The sequence below is a fragment of the Sturnus vulgaris genome, chromosome 9 (assembly GCF_052056855.1).
Source record: "Sturnus vulgaris isolate bStuVul1 chromosome 9, bStuVul1.hap1, whole genome shotgun sequence".
Taxonomy (NCBI): domain Eukaryota; kingdom Metazoa; phylum Chordata; class Aves; order Passeriformes; family Sturnidae; genus Sturnus; species Sturnus vulgaris.
In genome coordinates this window covers 17711106-17729775 of record NC_142251.1, presented here as the reverse complement: position 1 = coordinate 17729775, position 18670 = coordinate 17711106, and the positions used below count along the sequence as shown (strand labels likewise).

The 18670-nt window shown below is 38.3% G+C and overlaps 1 protein-coding gene across 11 annotated transcripts in view; it reads right to left on the bottom strand.

The window, feature by feature from the left end:
* Positions 1 to 18670, bottom strand: part of SLC44A3 (solute carrier family 44 member 3) — an 87677-nt gene that overhangs the window by 55775 nt on the left and 13232 nt on the right. For 3 of the 11 annotated variants that reach the window (XM_088170002.1, XM_088170008.1, XM_088170015.1), the window contains 2 exons: positions 12469 to 12659; positions 9890 to 10075 (listed from right to left, as the gene is read on the bottom strand). The exons of 3 other annotated variants lie outside the window; for them this stretch is intronic. The gene's annotated coding sequence lies outside the window, so the exon portion shown is untranslated. Of the gene's footprint in view, positions 1 to 9889; positions 10076 to 12468; positions 12660 to 14778; positions 17544 to 18670 lie in introns of those variants that run through there. 5 more of the 11 variants (XM_088170009.1, XM_088170005.1, XM_088170003.1 and 2 more) reach the window with 4 other exon arrangements.

Sequence of the window (18670 nt, the reverse complement as noted above, 5' to 3'; positions counted from 1 at the left end):
GCCTACAGGCTCAAAGTCACATTATGTCTACATTCCTTGTATTTTTAATTAATATGTGTAGGACAGCTAAGCTGTAATACTGTAAAACAATAAATAATAGTGTGCTTATCCAAACAATTAGAAGAAATACCAAATAGTAGTGGGTTACATAATGGCTTTTCCCCACTGCACTCAAACAGCCACCTTACCAGAAAAGGCAGCCAGCACCAATCTAGACTAAATAATGTGTTCATCCCTGCAGTGAGGGGACACAGCAGCAGACCAATGCTTGCTCTGCTGCAAGCGTCCTTATGAGACAGAGAAGAGGCCCCAGAATATATTCCAGGAGCTGGCTTTTCCTCTCAGGAAGGGAACAGCAAGGTTTATCGTGCTCCAGCTCCTCCAAGCCATTGTGCTTTGAAAACGTAGCATCTGGTTCAAAATCCGGTAACTCCGGTTAATCTAACTGAGCATACATTTCTCAAACTGTATAAAATGTATCTGCTATGCTAATTGTTCTGCTCTAAGGCTTTAAGAGGATGCCAGACATTAACAGTTGAACGTGGATCAATGTTGACCGAGGTGATCTGATCAAGGTTTTGGCAGTTTTGCAGGGTATCTCTTTGGTACTGAAAATGTTATTCTGTCATTCTACAGTGGATTATTTATGGTCCCTAGAATTAGCTTACTAATCTTTTTCTTTTACATTCTATTGCTGTTATGGTGCTATTCCATTCACAGAATAGTCAGTAATCATTTTACTCCCTCTGTCAGTTAGCTGTTGACTGATGTAGAAAATATTGTAAAAATATCTGAAGTCAATGGGGCTGAAAGTCTGTAAGCAATACAGGAAGGAGCTATGCCGTCTCTTCGCATAAAAAAAATATTTACTTTACAATCATCTCTAAAGTGTATACTCTAGGAAGCAGCTGCTCCAAACAGTCTTCTCTGATGATGGCTTAAAATTAATAGAAAGTAAACGCATTAAAGTGGAAACAAGAGACATCGTTAATTCTCCTTCATTTATGCTATACAGAGCCCAGCCTTTTTCAATTTAATGAAAATATTCATTCCTCTGGGGAGATCATGACTGCCAAAAATAACAATTTGATGAATGATTAGTAGCAGTAAAGACAAAATGTTTATATCACATTATGTATGGAGCCCTGAAAAAGTTGCTGCAATATTGAGACATTGACTTGACTAACTTAACCAGACATGGAAGATGTTTCAGATGGGGGAGGTGGTGCTAACATGAGACGTGCTCTCTTTTCAGACACACACAAGGGATGATCACAACCATTATCTGCTTTGCCATTTGCAGGACATTGCTATCTGAACACAGTACGAGAAGCAAGGCTTGAGGAACCACATGTAAGTAATGCTGGCTTCTGAGAGGTTGTATTTATCCAGCAAAGACAAAAATGTCTTTCAAAACTAATAACAGATGCTTATAAACAGTCCTGACGGCACTCAGTTCACTGCAGATGTTGCAGATTCATCCCTGGCACCAGAGCCAGTTCTGTTTTTTGCAGGATGCAACTAATGAAACCTGCAAAGGATGATGCCTTTTGAAATCTTTGTGTGCTGCATTTTAATGAGTTTTTTTACTGGAATATTTCAGAAAATGGGGACATGAAAACTCCTCAAACTCCATCACCCTCAAGACATTGAAGGAAATACTGATCATAATGAATCAATTTGAAACATAAGCAAATGGATACTAATGTCTTAGAATCATGGATGTGGGGGATTTTTTCTGATGTCAAAATGCAGTATTTTGGCATTCTGGTTCTTATTTTTTTCCAGAATTCTATGAAAAGTCAATATTTCACTGTGATGAAAATACTTTTCAGTGATGGTATTCTCCATTCTGATTCTTGCATTACTGGTGAGTTGACATGGATCTACATTGTTTTAGTAATGCAGCCAAAGTATTTTAAGAGTTAAACGTTCATTAAATACTTCTGTTAATACAAAAGTGTTCTCAATGCACTTATGAAACACTATAAGTAAAATTGATATTTTCACTCCAGGTACGTTTCTGTAAAATAAAAATACAATATTTATGCTCTCTCAAAGTCTGTATAGTCTGAAACTTAACTGAAACTCTCCTCTGCCAACTGAGTCTCAGAGTTTGAAGGAGATGTGGATTTGCATTTAAGACTCTAACTGTAGCTATTTATTAACAAGGATCCAGATGCCACTGGAACTGCACTTCAGATCCTAAGAATTGATTTGACAATCCTCCTTATAAATAAGTAATTTAAAGAAACATATGGACATGTCAAAACAAGATGAGAAGACAATATTTTGTCTTCAAGACATTGTCAACACGAAGAAGATGTTTTTCTGGTATATGTCAGAGATCATATAGCCAGAAATAAAGGGTTTTTTTCTTCTGATGATCAAAAACATATGTGCTTAGATAGTAGATGAGAAATCTCTTGGTTATATCAAATCTGAAGCTAGAAAGGACTTCATTCTTCACACTTTCACTTAAGCAGACAGAAAAAAAAGGAAAGAAAATTAGGAAAAATATGTCAAGTTTACTTAATGCCATAATGATAAGAAAACTTCAGAAAAATAAATTTCTCGTAGCTTAAGAGTTTTTGTAGTTTAGGAATAATGATAACCACAGTTGTCAGTGGACTCAGTCTAAGTCTAAGAAGATCAGACCACAAAAAGTAAAATTTGGAACATATTTAATCATGTGAAGCTAGCTACAGAAGATATACAGAGTCAAAACAGGCCAGTGCAGAGCCCTGCCATCCCTGGAACCCTCTGAGCATTGTGATACTTGAAATCTTGTCCTGCATTTCATTTCATGCCTATCTGACAGATTAATAGATTTCTACATTCACTAAAGCATAAACTCAGTGTTTATCTTTAGAGAATAAACCACAAGTGAGGTTTGGACAGTGTCCATGTTGAGTTTTTTATGTGCCACCAAGCAGTCATGATATAGGACAGTGGGGCTGAGCTCAGTTTGTGGAAAGGCAGACAGGAGACATGGAATCTGGAGTACTGGTAGGTGGTGTGGTACAAGTGTGGGTGCAGCACAGAGCTTCAGGGACTGAGAGTGGTGGTAGGACAGGCAGGGCAGCACTGGGGAGCTGGCACCTCGTGCTGCTTTGGAAGCAGAGTGACTATGGTGGGGTACAGCTTAGGGGCTGGGAGGATGATTTGAACCAGATGTGCTAAGAAGGCAGATGGCAGGGCTGGGTTCCAGGGACAAGGCAGGGATGAAGGAGTGAGACCTAGAGCAAGGGAGGATCATGAGAATGAACTCTGAGCATAATGAGGAGGTGCAGCTCATGGCACCACTTCAGATGGGGGGCAGGCATGGAGGTGTGGGGTTTGGGGTTGAGGAGAGCCACCAGGATGGGCCAGAATTACAGCGAGTCCCTGGCAGGGCTACAGAGAAGCCATTCCCCAGCAGCATGGGTGACGGCTGAGCTCTGGGGCTCGAGGGACGGCTGCCAGGCCCTGCAGGGCTGCTGGCCAGGGACAGGACAGGCACAGGCGTGGCGGCCAGGGCGCGGTGAGAACACGAACGGCACAGCCGAGAGGCTACGGAATGTCGAAATGCCCAGACCTTGGTTCTGTGCCCACACAATGATAAAGAGGAAGGAGAAAGCAAGAACACACAGAGCGAGTGGTAACATGCTCTGTCCCATGATCCTCCCTGGAAACACTTGGCAAAACATAGGTTGCTGTCTACAGTGATTTGTGTCAAGTGCCAACGACGTCTGAGAGGCCAAACTGTCTTCGGCACACTATGGAGCAAGCAAGGAGACTGCAGCCTGATTTATTTTTCTTTGTGGCAAAGTTGATTGAACAACTTGTCATTCTTTCTTTTCCTCTTTTCCATCTACTTAGCTGAAGGATTGCTTTTAATATCTCATCTGCCATGGGACAAATTACATTTCTAAATTATTTTAAACTACAGAACTAAAATAGTTCATGGCATCATTATTGTTGCTTTTATTACTATTATGCCTTTTCTTTCTCCAAAATATATCCTTTTCCTAACTTAAAAAACAAACATGAATTATAAACTCCCTATGACAAGCTAGAACTTAGCATCTAAAATCCCCAGAGAAATGAAAGGGTTGACTCCAACATATGAAATTTGCTGAGTAATGCTAGCCCTTAAAAAAATTCTACTCCAAGTCTTGCAAACCACATCCTTTATAAACAGACCTTACTACTCCATGTTGCATAATGTCTGTGGTAGTTGTGCTCGTTATCAGCTTTATTAGCACTTAATAACTACACAAATATTTTCCAGTTCTTTTGCTTGTTATGTCTGTGTATGGTTATACTAAACGCTGTGTCAGAAATTGCTATGAATAGGACTGGTACATTCCTTAGCACTGAGCAGCAATCTTCTTCAGAAAGAAGAGCAATTCCTAACAGATTTCTTCCCTTGTGTGGTGCATGCATATTTACACATACAAATATGTATGTGGCAAGTATATGTCTACATAGATATAAATATAGATGATATAGCTATAGATACAGCTTTAGGTATGCATATATCTCAATACACATACACACTGCTCTATATTTGACCCAAAATATGGTATTTCTGAATGTTACAGTTTATATGTCCTATAACTTGCATATAATATCTCACACATAAAGGATTAGAGACACATTTTAGAGTTAAATGCCTGCTGGTAAGAAGACAGAAATAAACACCAAAAGAGTTAATTTTGTGTCACGGAAAATAAAACTTTATGCAGCAAAATAACGTGAAATCAAAAGGGAGAAGCTTCTCTCTATCTACCTTACTAAAAATGTACCATAACTTAAGTTCTGCATTTCTTGTGAACCTTAAATTCCTATCAAAGTTGATAAAGCACAGTAAAGTGAAAGTTGGGATTTTAAAAATCTCATCATATGGATTTGTGAATGAATATTGACATGACCACAGCACTTATTTTAGGACACTAGAACAGAGAGATGATGGCATGTTTACCTCAGAAACAGATCTTACTGTAACAAAAAGAATTTGTACAATCAGTGATATTTCAGGTGTTATTTCTTTTGTTGGTTAAACAGTTTCATGAATAAAGACATCCAGAAACACAGTAAGATGTGGGAGCTATGGATTGTATACTATCTAGTACATGAACTCTAAACACACTGGAATGGGTTTATAAAAATATGAACCTAATTTTATAACAAACATTTATCAGAAAATACAGTGAAATTTCAAGTATTAGAAATGAAACAGCAGCTAAATCTGGGATGTATTCAGATAAGACAAGATATTAAGATAAATAAGATATTATTAAGATAAGATGTATAAGATAAGATGTATTAAGGTAACACACTTTTGTATTTTAATAGAGGAACTTTTGAAGTCGTGTAAGGTTTAGCCATTGTCTCTTATGCAAGAGAAACTTTCTCTAATCCCTTCATCAACATACACTTGATTCGAATCCCTTTGCCAAAGGCTTTTCTCCACTGACCCAGAAATTTTGCTTATTATGCACATGACTTTATACTACTTGCTTTGATGTGTAACTACAGTCAATCAAACAGTATTTCTATTTCATGGGACATTTTACACAACTGTGAGAAAAGATCATGGCTCTCACAGCTACTTTTGAGCTGAGCTAATATGGAAATGGATATGACTTATCTTTACAGCAATATAAAGATATATGTGTTTGTATATATAAACAAGAGCATCATAGCTGTCAGCAGAGCTGACACATAAAGCTTGCAGTGTCTTTGACCAAGGCACTTAGCTCCCCATGACCCACTTTCCTTATCTGAGAATGAAAGACAATGCCACCTAAATCTCTACCTTCCTTTAATAGTGTTTTTCAGTTGAAAAAAAGGTAGTGTTGCTAGAATAATTACTTTGGTTTGCTTTCTCCAAAATACCTTCACATTTAAGAACAAATATAAATGCTCCTTATTAGTGGTCTGGTAGTAGGGAAAGAATACGAAATACCCTTACCTCTCATAATTTCCTACTGCACACTGCCACAGGGAGGAAGTGCTTTATGGAATATTTTCAGTAATCACTACAGTGCTCAACTACTTGAAGATAGTTAGTTTGGGCTCAGAGGCAGGGACAGCTAAAATCTTTAAACTTGGGGATGGTTTTAAATGCAGAGTAGGTATTTAAGTGTATCTTTAAACTCTTGGGACCTAGCAAGATTTTGAAATCCTGATGACGAGTTTGTGAAAAGTGATTATTGTCCCCAAATCATTTATGACAGTCATATTTGCTTTTACGGGAGACAGAAATAACAAAAGCACAGTATTTCTCAAGGAATTTCAATGCCTTTGGTTTTGATGCTTGTCAGAATTCCTAAGTCTCTGGTTTAGGCTGTTAAATCATTTTTGTAACATATGCAAATATGGTATAAGATAGTAAAACATGATACTAATATGAATTAGTTTTGCACAGTCACGGCCTCCTAAAATTGAGATTGCAGTATTTCAAGTACTCTTTCCCAAGCTACTAAATTTTTTAACAATGTGGTTTAGTAATGACGGCATAAAATATGTGTCTGTTTGCCTGATGATGCAAACCATAAAGAATGCATGGCATTTATTCTCTTTGTTCATTTCTGAGCATTATTTCAGGTAGTGCTTGAGACTATCTACATGCTAGACATTCTGGAGCCTGACTTACAGGACTTCTGTCTTTATGCAGTATTGTGATAACCGGAATCATCCAGCACATTTTTGCCAATGAAAATGTCATAGATACAAAGAACTCTCAGCCTGGAGATTTGTTTTGAGAAGATCTTGTTGACTTTGAAGGCATTAATCTGTTTTTGTGGGCTTTTTGCACAGGGTTTGTTGGTGGGAATTATGTTGACTTCTCCTAAAGTGGCATCTCTTAGGTATAAACAGTTATCCACATATTCAGACTACACTTTGACAGCTTTGCTGATTTAGTGGTTTAAACATGAGCGTGTCTTTATAATTAAACTCTGTATCCAGACTCCCTGAACACAAGCACAGCTATGCCTGCTCAGCCCATGTTTCCCACTGCCCATCCCTCACACCTTGCAGCAGTGTCAGCTGCCAGCCAGGGTGCCATGCAGTTCCACGATTTAATTTTTCACACACAAGTTCCTTACCAGAAGGAAATGTTATCAAACCTGTCTTAAGCAAAGCGAGTACCTAGAGCACATCAGTCTCCCAGCCCATCTGGACTTGGGGCTTGTATTTGCTCTGGCAGAATAAAGGTAGGCTATATACCAAAACAGGGTTAGAGAGTTGTTTCATACATGTTCTCACATAAATAGAGATCTTTCTGTATAAATACTTCCCAACTTTTCCAATAGATTTTGTTTTGAAATCTCTTATTTCCAAATACTCTGGAAGAATCAGAAATTCAGTATTTAATGTCTTCCTGTAGGGTCTTGGAGCAGACTGTTGGAGTGGGAGGCCTCTGGCAAAGTTCTGAGTACACAGGAATCACACATTAAGAGCAAAGTTCCTATGAATTTGGAAAGGTTTTCAGCCATATATTTGACTTTTAAAAACATCTGTCTTCATTCATTTCCAGCATGTTTATTTAATTTGAGACAGATGTCTGTCATTAGCCTGTTGGTGAGGCTTGGCCCCCTGAGGCAGTGTCATGCTCTCCACTGCTCGCTGTTGCTTTTTGAGTTTCTGAAGAAAGAGCTTTCAGAGTTCCTCATTAGAACTGACACAGGCATAATGGGTCAGAAGCCAGACTATTCTCTTCTGCAATAGAGTTTACCAGTCCACTTACCTACTTCCAAGTCTCTATTTGGATGGCATATTTTAAGAAATTGAAAAAAATGTTGCTGGATGCCAAACCCCTCCTTTTTCAAAAGTTTCTGCTAGTGCACTTTCTCCTCGTTACTTATCTGGCTTCTTTTTGCAATGAAGCTGTAATAAATTTTGTAATAAATCAGTACATTCCTGGAATTGATTGGGTCTACCTAATTGTTGTCAGACTAGCTGGGTTTCTAAGAAACTAACAAGCTGAAGTTCTGGCCCTGTAGCCATCAGAAGAAGGGATCAAATTGCTTTGTTCAGCTTTCTTTTATCCAAACACTTACTACATTAAGGGAATATTAGGGGAAATACATTCTGCCATAATAATTCGCCTGCAATTAGGTTTTGCTTTCACCAGTGTGGGAAAAGAAACTTCCATCTGGCTTCAGGGCTGGCCCCTCAAGTCTGACTATTCGATGCAAGGGAGTCATTAGAGTTACTTTTTTTTTAAACTGGAATTCTGTGTGCTAGGGAATAGAAGAAAATTAATTAAATGTCTCATCTGTGGCTTAAAATCTATGCCAAGAAAATGACTGGAAAGTTATTAAATTAAAATTCATACTTACAGAAAGAAAATCTCTTTGTATCAAAAAATATCTGTTGCTTGCTTTTTGGTAATTGTACACTTTCAATTCACAAACTAGCCAGTTTATTTTCATAGATTAAAAAACGACTATTTTTTAAAATTCAGAATCTTTCATTACATCACTCAGTTCTAAAATGCTTTTTATTTCTCTGCTCCATGAATCTGGAAAAGATTGATACAAAAGTGGGAGGCTATGGAAAAGGAAGAACATCTGACTCACACAATTAGAATTCGTGGCCAAACCATTCTGCAAGGAGGAGATAGAATGTCTTGGGAAAATTGAAAATTATCTGGAAACAAGAAATGCCAGCTGTGTTCAATGGGTCTGTGTGAATCTCTGTATCTGGTGTAATGCTCTAAACATCTACTCACCTACACACACTTAAAATTAATGTGAGAGAAACCAACACAAGTAACAATTTAATTAATAAAACCTAATAAAATAAATGCACACTTACTTATGCCTTTTTTTGAAAGAACAGTTTGGATATTTATATATTAAGTTATGTGTATGTATATAAATATTAATAAGGCTGATAATTACATCAGTAAAATAGAAATTTTCTTTTGGCTAAAAATCCATTTTTATGCAATCAGTTGTTTAATTTAATGTTTGTACTCAAATACAACTCTATTTTGGAAAAAAAGGAACCCCTTTTTGATATTTGGAACTGTTACAGTACACTGCAGTAATGCATGTGACTTGAGCTGTCATCATTTTTTTCATTACTAGATAGTTTTAATTGCTTATTTGCCTTTATTGTATATATAGGAGACCTGTCTTTACCAAACAAAAGTTTATACGGTGATGCCCACTATTAAATGTTTTAATACCTGAGATTTCAAAATATTTCCTTTGCACATGAAAAGTTAAGTAACCAGGGCACTGTAGCTGGGAGAATTTCAGCAGGGCACATGGGAGCTCTCCTAGAGTGATAGAGTGGAGAGGCTGATGGGACAGGAACTGCACAGAGACACTGCCAAGGGCCGGCTAAGGTCCCAGTCCCCAGGGATGGCCACTGTCACTTATAGCAGTAGCAGTGCAAGGGGGGGCTGGATATAGGGGTAGGCACTGAGGCTTATTCCCTCCTTTTCAAATCCCTGAGTGGCCTAAGAAGATTATTTATATTTTTCATGCAGTCAGCTGAATCACTTCGTTCTTTCTGATCTGACTAGCAATAAGGGCAGAAAGGTTTTCTGTTGGAGCTGTGACAAACATTGCTTGGGCTGGGTTACCTGACTGCAGTGGAAAACATGAACAACACAGCTGTGGGAACACAATGATCCTGAAATGCTGGTAAAGGGGCAGGAGCAACAATGTATCTTTGAGACAGAACTTGGACGCACTAGAGGTTTGTATTTCAGCTACAAAAGGCAAAAATATCTGATGAAAAATTACTTGAAAATCGTACTGGGCTACCAACGGAGAGTTGGGAGAGCAAAGCATCTTGCAGGGTGCAAATCCAAATGTTAACAGTTTTTGGCACAGATTGGCTTAAGATATTTTAAGTGTTGTCAGACAACATGAAGACTTACCAGTTTGAAGAGGAACATGGATGAAAATAGAAGTCTTTTCTTGTCTTGTTATCAAGAGATGAAAAAATCAGAGGCTGCCTCATCTAATTCTGTATTTCAGAGCCTAGGGAAGATCCACCAGATAATGCTGTTTGTCACGTCTTTCTTTGTATGTTGACAGCCTTTGTGATGATGTACATTTCTAGCCTATGCATAGGAAGACAAGTAAGGTATTAGCTGTGGCTAAGCAATGTGGTACCCAGTAATATAGACCTAAGTTTGGGCTGCATGGGCCTGGCTCCTGAAAAGAGTCTTGGAACATCCAGTGGAAAAATACTGTCCTGAACCTCCCTGAACCTCACTTGATCATCAGCCAGCATCCTGCTGAAAACAGTCCTGAGACAGCAGGGACATGTCTATATCCCAAAGCAACCTGAGGGGGGGAAATAAAAAGCCTTGAAGTGCTGTGTAGTACCAAAGCCCCGGGGAAATATCTTGGGAGAGAGACCACTCCTGCAAACCCTCTGTGAATGTGTGACTCTCTGGAATCAAGACAGATTTTGTCCAAGGTCAGAAAACCTAGTGTTTTGCACATGCTGTTCAGCAGATGGTTGACTGGCTTCCTTTATACTGAGGTTTCCTGGGGATGAAAATCCCTGACACAGTGGACAGGGAATTGAAAGCACCTAAAAAGAAACAAGATGTTCTTTGTGCTTTTCACCATTTGAATGACTGTGTGGAAGGCAGCCCAGAAAAATACTGGAGTCCTTCTGGGAATATGGTCAGAGGGTCTGTTTGTTCTTTTGTCTTTGTTAGTAAATGCAGCATCCAGATCTGATGTTTACTCAACATCCTGGATGGATGAAACACTAGAAGGGTCCAGGAAGGCATGATATTATATAACCACAATGACACTGGCAAACAGAATGGATGCCAGAATTTAGAGCTACTCAGTGCACATTCTAGGCCCAGACAAGTTCATTCTCCTGTTTAGAGAGAATTCCAGTAATATTTTAGAAACTGATTTCCAGGCAGGTGATACACCTTGACAGTCTCTAACAATTTTATGGTCAGAGCAGTGCTTTTGCACTATGTGCAAACTGCTCAAGAGTCTCCACGTCAACTTGGTTAAACGTCAAATCGGGCATGAAGAGACAAAACACATGAGGTAAAGCCTGAAGAATTAAACTGCATTTCATCAAGAATTAAGATAAGCCCTCTTTAGGTAAGATTTTCACTGGAATCTCCTGCTCTATTAAACAACAAAGGAAATTTTTTGGGATGGTTTCAATAAACATGAAACCATTATGTGATTTGCCCACAATGCGAAAGCAGGGTAACATTGCAGTGTAAAGACCTGCATAGATGCACTTGCAGTATACAAAGGCAATTATAGAGCGTTCTAGAGTTTTCTCTGGAGGTGGGTGCTTCTAAATGGTGTTCTTGCTCCTGTGAGATTTTGGTTGCTACTTGGTGGCTGATATAATTAATTCCTCCTTTACTATAGGTGTGTAATGCAGTCAGTATGAACTCACAGAGAAAAACTTGCTCATAATGCTTTCAGGAGATGCTTGTACTTTCTTTGCCACAAGTAAAATGTACTTAATTTTCGGTATTTCTTAGCATTCCACTGCTTTTTCATTTCTCACTAAACAGTTTTGAATATACGATGGAGTTCAGTGGCACAATGTGAACTTAGTCCTTATTCCAATGAATGTATACATAATAGAACTGAGTTCTCTGATAGTATTTTGGTTGGAACAGTGCTCACAGGCCAGAAACAGCAATGGAATGCAACCCTGGCATCCTTTTCCTTCAGCATATTGCTTGCAGATGATGATGATGATTAGAGTCATAAAATCTTCACCATTTCATGTGATAAGAAGGAATAAAATACAGGTTTGTATAAAATACCCGTGCACTAGAAATGCACATACAGGAGATGTTAACTTCATCTAAGACTATCTAATAGAGCTGCTTCGTTTCCAGAGGGCTTAGGGCAAAAGATTGTAACATTTTCATTGCAAAACATATTCCATAAAGTAATACAATTCAAGCCTTCAAAGGAAGAACTTGAAATCAAACTAAATTCTGACTTTTTTTCTTCCTCTTTGAGACACAGAATCATACCCATGCTAAAACACAAACTCCAGATTATTATTCTAATCTGTTCACAATACAAAAATACAGGAATTTTGCTATAAGACCTGTCTAGCAGTTTAAATTGAACTGTTTAAAAGGAGTAAAATAATAGTGTATCTTTTGCCCACGAGCTTAGTCTTTTTGTCTAAGTAGAATTTGAACTCCATCTACACCCTCTAGAATGCAAACCCAAGAAAATTAAGTGGAAAGATAATTTTCTTTCCCTCCTAATTTTGAGATCTAAGCATTGTAACTTGATGGATGTTCCTACCATTTCTGTTGTATTCCTAAAAGAACCAAAGAAAAACAGAATACCCAGAAGAAATACTGGGGAGTACATGCTGCTTTTATGATGGAGTAAGCTAGAGTTCAGGGTTAGCTATGGTTTTTCACCCCTATGAAAGCATGATCAGCTGAGAAGTTGAGTCCCAGGGACCAGGATATTCTTAGAAACATACCTGAAGGAGGAAGTTCACGCTTGGGAACTAAGACATTCTTAGCAGTTTAGCAATCTCCAGTCCTGAAGCAGATTGCAGATATTACCCAGATGTGAAGTTGTGAAAGCCAGTGCTCCACAGCAGCAAGCTGAATGAGTTAGAAAGGAAGCAGACAAAGCTCTCTAACAAGGTACTGCATGGTATCACAAGCCCTTTAAAATATATAAAAATACATATAATATATATATATTCTTTACCAATTAAACATTTAAATAAATCACAGTTTACTACTGAAAACTTATCTGATAGAAAATTGACGACCATTTCTACTATTACTTTTTTATAAGGCCTCCATTCACAGTTGGAAGAAACATTATTTCTTACATAATTTGTTCCACTTGGTCTTTCAAAATAAGATGTAGCAGGTCCAACTAAAACTAAAAAGCTAAAGCAATAAAAACCTAGTCAAATAAATGGAAAGGAATGGAAATCTCACATTCCAAGTCTTCCTCTGGTATTATGAAACCAAAATCATAAATTTTTAGACTCTATTAATCGCTAATAGGTTATCTCTAACAGGCACACTTCAAGAGCTGCAACATCTATTGACTTTATGCCATAAATGCAAGGAATAGATCTCTAATTTTAATTTGTGCTCTATTTTAAGAGCATATAACAATTCGCTCAGTTCTAAACCTTTTTTGAAAGAAGTAAGCCCCATCCTTAAACTCTGTGCTGCCAGATAGACAAAACATCCTATGTGGATAGCAACCTAAGAACATAACATTCATTTCTGAAATGAAGCCGCGTGCAATTTTAGGAAATCACCTCTTCTTTCTGGAAGGGATATGCAGGACCTGATGGCCTACAGATGTGTACTGAAAACCGCCTTTGGCCTCCCCCGCAGAATACCACACGGTCTCATATCATGAGAGTCCTCTCACATATGAGTATTGCAGTCCATATGCTTAGTCACTAGAGCTATAAATAGTCTAATTCCTACCTTTTTTTTAAACCAGCAAAATTAATCAGCCACTTTCAGAGGGAGGTCTTCCTCAAGGAATTAACAGCAACTTGAACACATGGCTGGTTCAAATAGCACTTTTTAAAACTTACAAAAATGCAAGTATATCAAGTAGTTTAAAACAAAATAAATATTGGATTTGCTGTCCTGAGCTCCCACAAAGACATTTAGCTTTTAGTGGTAAGTGTGGGAGGCAATGGTAGAAAGGAGATGGTAACAATTTCTAGTCAAAGTGTCAGCCTTTGCCAAGTCTGTCTTCTTTTGGAACTTACCACACGTATTCTTTATTGCAAAAATCTGTTAATAATTATAGTTCTGCAGAAAGCACTCTGGTTTCCATATCAGATTCCCATGGCTTCTGCTGGGAATCAGAAAGGAACCTCTCCTAACCCTGTGCTTACTGCATTATTCTCAGCGTGTTGCCAATGGTATCACATTTCTGTTATATTGTGTTTTTACCAGAAAGCCATGAAGAATGCCAAAAGACTATGAAATGCTCAGGTCTAAAGCTCATTGAAGAAATAATTGGAAAAAGACTAATGTTAACTTCGGAGGTTTCCAATTCCAAAGGATTCTTTTCACCCTGTAGTACATGACTCCTTCCTCACTTCTCTGAAAAATGATGAATTTTAAAAGGACTGAAACTTAAATTCCAGGCCCAAATTCTTCACATATTTTGGGGATGTGCTAACTGAGGTCTGAATTGTGCAGCTGACCCCACACTAATGGCTGAATCAAGCACCTCAGTTACAGGCACCTTAAGGGCATAGGTTATTTGTGCCTTTTAGAAAACTTAACCTATTGTATGTATGATTGCCATACATATAATGCACTGGAACGGTTAGAGGAGGGGAAAGGTCACCCATAAACTAAAAAGTTTAACCAATGGCTTGATTGCAATTAAAAGCAGAAAATCTAAGTCAGTAACATTTCAATTTTGGTTGACTAAACCAAATTTTGTTATTATGTAACTATACATTATTTGGTTTCAATTTGTTTAAATGAAACCCTCTGGTTTAGAAAAATACAGATGTCTTTTCATTCCTTTTTTTTTTTTTAAGTAAGAAAAAATATTTTCATAGACAGGTAGCATAACAAAACATCTGAATATATTTTGCTAAAGTTTAAACATCAGTTTGAATTTCCTGTATGAATTTTGGTTTTGCTACAAATGAAACTAGTTAAATTTTCTTCACTGTGACAAAGAAATAACTCCATTTTTAGAGAACACTTTCTCAAATCCCTTTTAATTTCATACACATATTAAGAAGTAGCTCCTCTCCCATGACATTGCAGATTTGACTCACATACTACGATGATGAGTGGAAAACGCTCTGTGCACACAGCTGTGTTCTGACACATGTTGGAACTGCTATGAAATGCCTTATAAGGTACTGCCCTGGCTGGGTCTTCAGCATATTCTTCTGAGATGATTTTGCATGATCTGTATGCAATAAAAAGTTAAGTAATCCAAAATCTGCAGATGTACGGTGAGGAAAAGGCTTGCAGGGATTAAGTGATGTAGGGTTTTAAACATATAAACAAGAAAACAGCTATCAGTAGTCTCCAGTGAGATGGCTTAATTTGGTTTATTGTGAGAGATTATTGAGTCCTTATCTTTTCACTTAATGAGAATAATAAAGATTTTAGAGAATAAACAGAGTCATAGGTTCAACCCAGAGAAGAGGAGACTGAGGGGAGACAGCACTGTGGTCTTCAGCATCCTCATGAGGGGAAGCAGAGGGGCAGGCACTGATCTCTTCACTCTCTTGACCAGTGACAGAACCCAAGACAATGACCTGAAGCTGTGTCAGGGGAGGTTTAGGTTGGTATCAGGAAAAGGTTCTTCACCCCATGGGTCGCTGAGCACTGGAACAGCTCCCCAGGGCAGTGGACACAGCTCCAGCCTGACAGAGTTCAAGAAGCACTTGGACAACACTCTCAGGCACAGAGTGTGTCTTTTGGGAGTCCTGCACAGGGCCAGGAATTGAACTTGATGGTTGCCATGGGTCCCTTCCAACTCTGGGATTCTATGAAAGCTTCATTCCACTTTCTGCTTCACATTATAGTCAGAGTCTGCATAATCCAAGTAAAAATACCCTTCAAACTGGGGAACACCCCCCATTTGAAGAAGCACAAATACATGGCTTATAGATTTTAGCTATATGTGATAGTAGCTATGGATACAATTCATAACTACTTTCATAAAGCCTGTACCTCCTTATGTATTCTATAGCAGTTGTATTGCTTTAGGATACTTTAATCATACTTCTATACATGTATATTTTTCAGCTCTTATGAAGAGTTGCTTTATCCAGACTACAGTGTGAAATACTGAAAGATCATGGTAATATCTCATTGTAAATAACTCGTGGATAGCTAAAAATATCTTTATCTATACCATATACATATGTTTATCTGATCATACACTATCCCTCTCGGTATAATTTCTACATTTTTTTTCACAATGGCTAGTTAACCTAGTGAACACCAAGACCTCAGCATGGTGCCTTCATACCAGCTGTAAAAAGCTGTATAGATGAGAAAGTGTGGAGGAAGGAGACACTATCTCCATAGCAATATATAGGTACACAAGATGCAGGACAATGGTGGCCTTCTTTTTTGGACTTGGGTGTAGCTTACGTGGAACACAGAAATATACCAGAGTTCACAAATCCCCTTCAATGCTTGACAATTTTTCACATTTGCACTCTGAATACTTTTGTCCTTTTGCTGATTAGGGCTGTTCAGCTGGACTCCTGTTCATCCTCTCCCCTCTGGTCTCTGAGTTCTAGGATCATTCCCTCTTGTCCATTCCATCAAGTGTTTCTTCTCCTCCTTTACTGTCTCCCCTTTGGAGTACTTCTCCTCTTAGTAAAATTTCATCCCTACTCCTAAGCATTCATGAGCCACCTTTCTCTTCTCCCTATAGTCCTTGATTTCTCACTCTTTTTTAACCTGCTCTCATTCTCTCTTAATATGAATCTACACAAAGCTGCTTCTAGAATGGCCTGAATGTAACTATCAGGAAAACTTGTACTTCAAATACTTTCAGATTTAGTGCTGCAGTCCAAAGACCTCATGACTATTTTCCAGTTACCTTCAATGCTCCTGTTAAGAACAAGCCTAGCAAACTTTTATCAAAAAAAGAAACACCAATATATTTTTCTACCCCGGTTCCACAGTCAATAAAAATTGTTATACTTCTTATAATGTTCATTGAAGTTCTTCAGGGGTACTGGCAGCCAGACAATGGGGAACATGAAAAGTCTGGGGACCATGATGTTTTCAGGAGCCGTTTTCAATGTAGTTGCATACAACTATTATTTCCAGAAAAGAGCTAGCAGACACACCCTCTGGTAAACGAAACAGTCCTGACTAGGAATTTGAAAAGCAGGAAATTACCCTTCATGTGACAGCACCTTAATGTGAAAAAAAACATATTTGTGACAGTTTTAGCAGTTCAGCACTTTGTCATTGCCAGCGTGTTTTTTATGTTGCCAGAACACTTCTTGTTCTCTACTGTTGGCTTTAAAGCACTTTAACCCTGAAATAGTAAACACTGAATTAGAAAGGAAAACCGTATCTTGATCAACAATTAAATTTGCTTCAGTAAACAAGATAATGAGAATGTTATTATAGCATCTGAGACAGGAAGTCACTGAGGATAAGGATGCCAGTGAGCCTAAATGATCCAGTGGGGTCAGTCTTAACATCTCCTGACTTTATTTATTTCCTTGCTGTTGATCCAAACTATAACCCCTATACCAGTTCTACTTTTGATCAGTCACTTCCCAGCAGCATGAAAGCTGAATTTCACAAAAGAGTCATGTAACTTAGAGCTACAGTTTGGATCCTTGTGTTAAAGGATCCAACTGTGCAATCCTCTGTTTGTTCAGATGTGCTTTTCTTCTCAGCTGCTCCCTCATTTCCCCAGAAACAATGAAATATCCAAGTTGCCCAATAAGTCCTCTGATATAATGTTATTTTATGGAAGCTTGTATAAAAAAAGCCAGCAGCTTCTAACCTTTCAGGCTGACTAATTTCCAGTCTCTTTCTTTAGAGGCAGAGATCATTGCTTCTCACTGTTCAGTTCAGAGGTGTTGCCAAACTTGTCTATGGTAATGCCATATTTTGGAAGACATCTGTATAAGTCCCAAACTCCTCTCCATCCCATAATGTTTTTGCAAAGAAGGCTCCATTATTCCCATTCCAGCCATGCCTAGAAACAGGTGCATGCAAAATCTATTTTTCCCCTTAACACTGGGGTATCTGCTGGCCCTGTTTATGAACTACATTCAGTGCCAAAAAGCTACCAGTACTTCCAAGGCAGTAACATCTGAATTCTGGGTTCACTTAAGGAGCATTAAGGTTCACTTGAGCATTCTGTTAAACAAGTTAAACCAGATGAAGAACAGCAGCCTGTTTGCCTGGGAAAGGAGAACATTTCATCCTGACTGCAACTGGGTACACTCAGAGTGGAAAAGCTGCCTGGGGCAGTGAGAGGAAGACAGTAAGTGAGAAATCCTGTAGACCAGGAGGCTCCTGTGAGAAGGGGATTCAGCTGCTGCAGGGAGCAGCCCTAGTGCCAGTATGACCCGTGATGGGTAGAAGGCAGCTTTAATAATGCTAGGTAGGAGCACACCTGTTCAGTTGGTCCTGCAGACCAAATATCTACAGTGGTTTTACAGACAAGTTCTGAAATAATCCTGTGACCAACTATAGTGTGTGGATACAGAGTGTCCAGGAGCAAAACACAATAGAATGGTGTTTTCTATAATTACAGATTTACATTTTTCTGGTTTGTTATTGTATAGCTAATGATATACAATTCTAATGATGTACAACCTATCTTAAAAGAAAAAGCAGATGTGGCATGTGGCATGAAAAAGAGATGTGGCAGGCTTCAGGTCTTCCTCACATTTCTGACTGGCACAGCTCAATATTGTGTTTTCCTATTTTCTCTATCCATGAGGATGTTCCGTGGCTTACTGAAAAGATAAAACAACAGACTGTAACAGACAAAGTGGATTTGTCAATCACCTGAAGAACAGACATCTTATCCTTCCCTTAATGAACCAGTACCCCAGGAATCCTGAGCTGCTGCATATGTAACAATATTCAAGGTAATTCCATTGCATTACTAAACTCACAAACATGAACAAATTGTTTTTATAATTAATAATAAATTCCAGACCT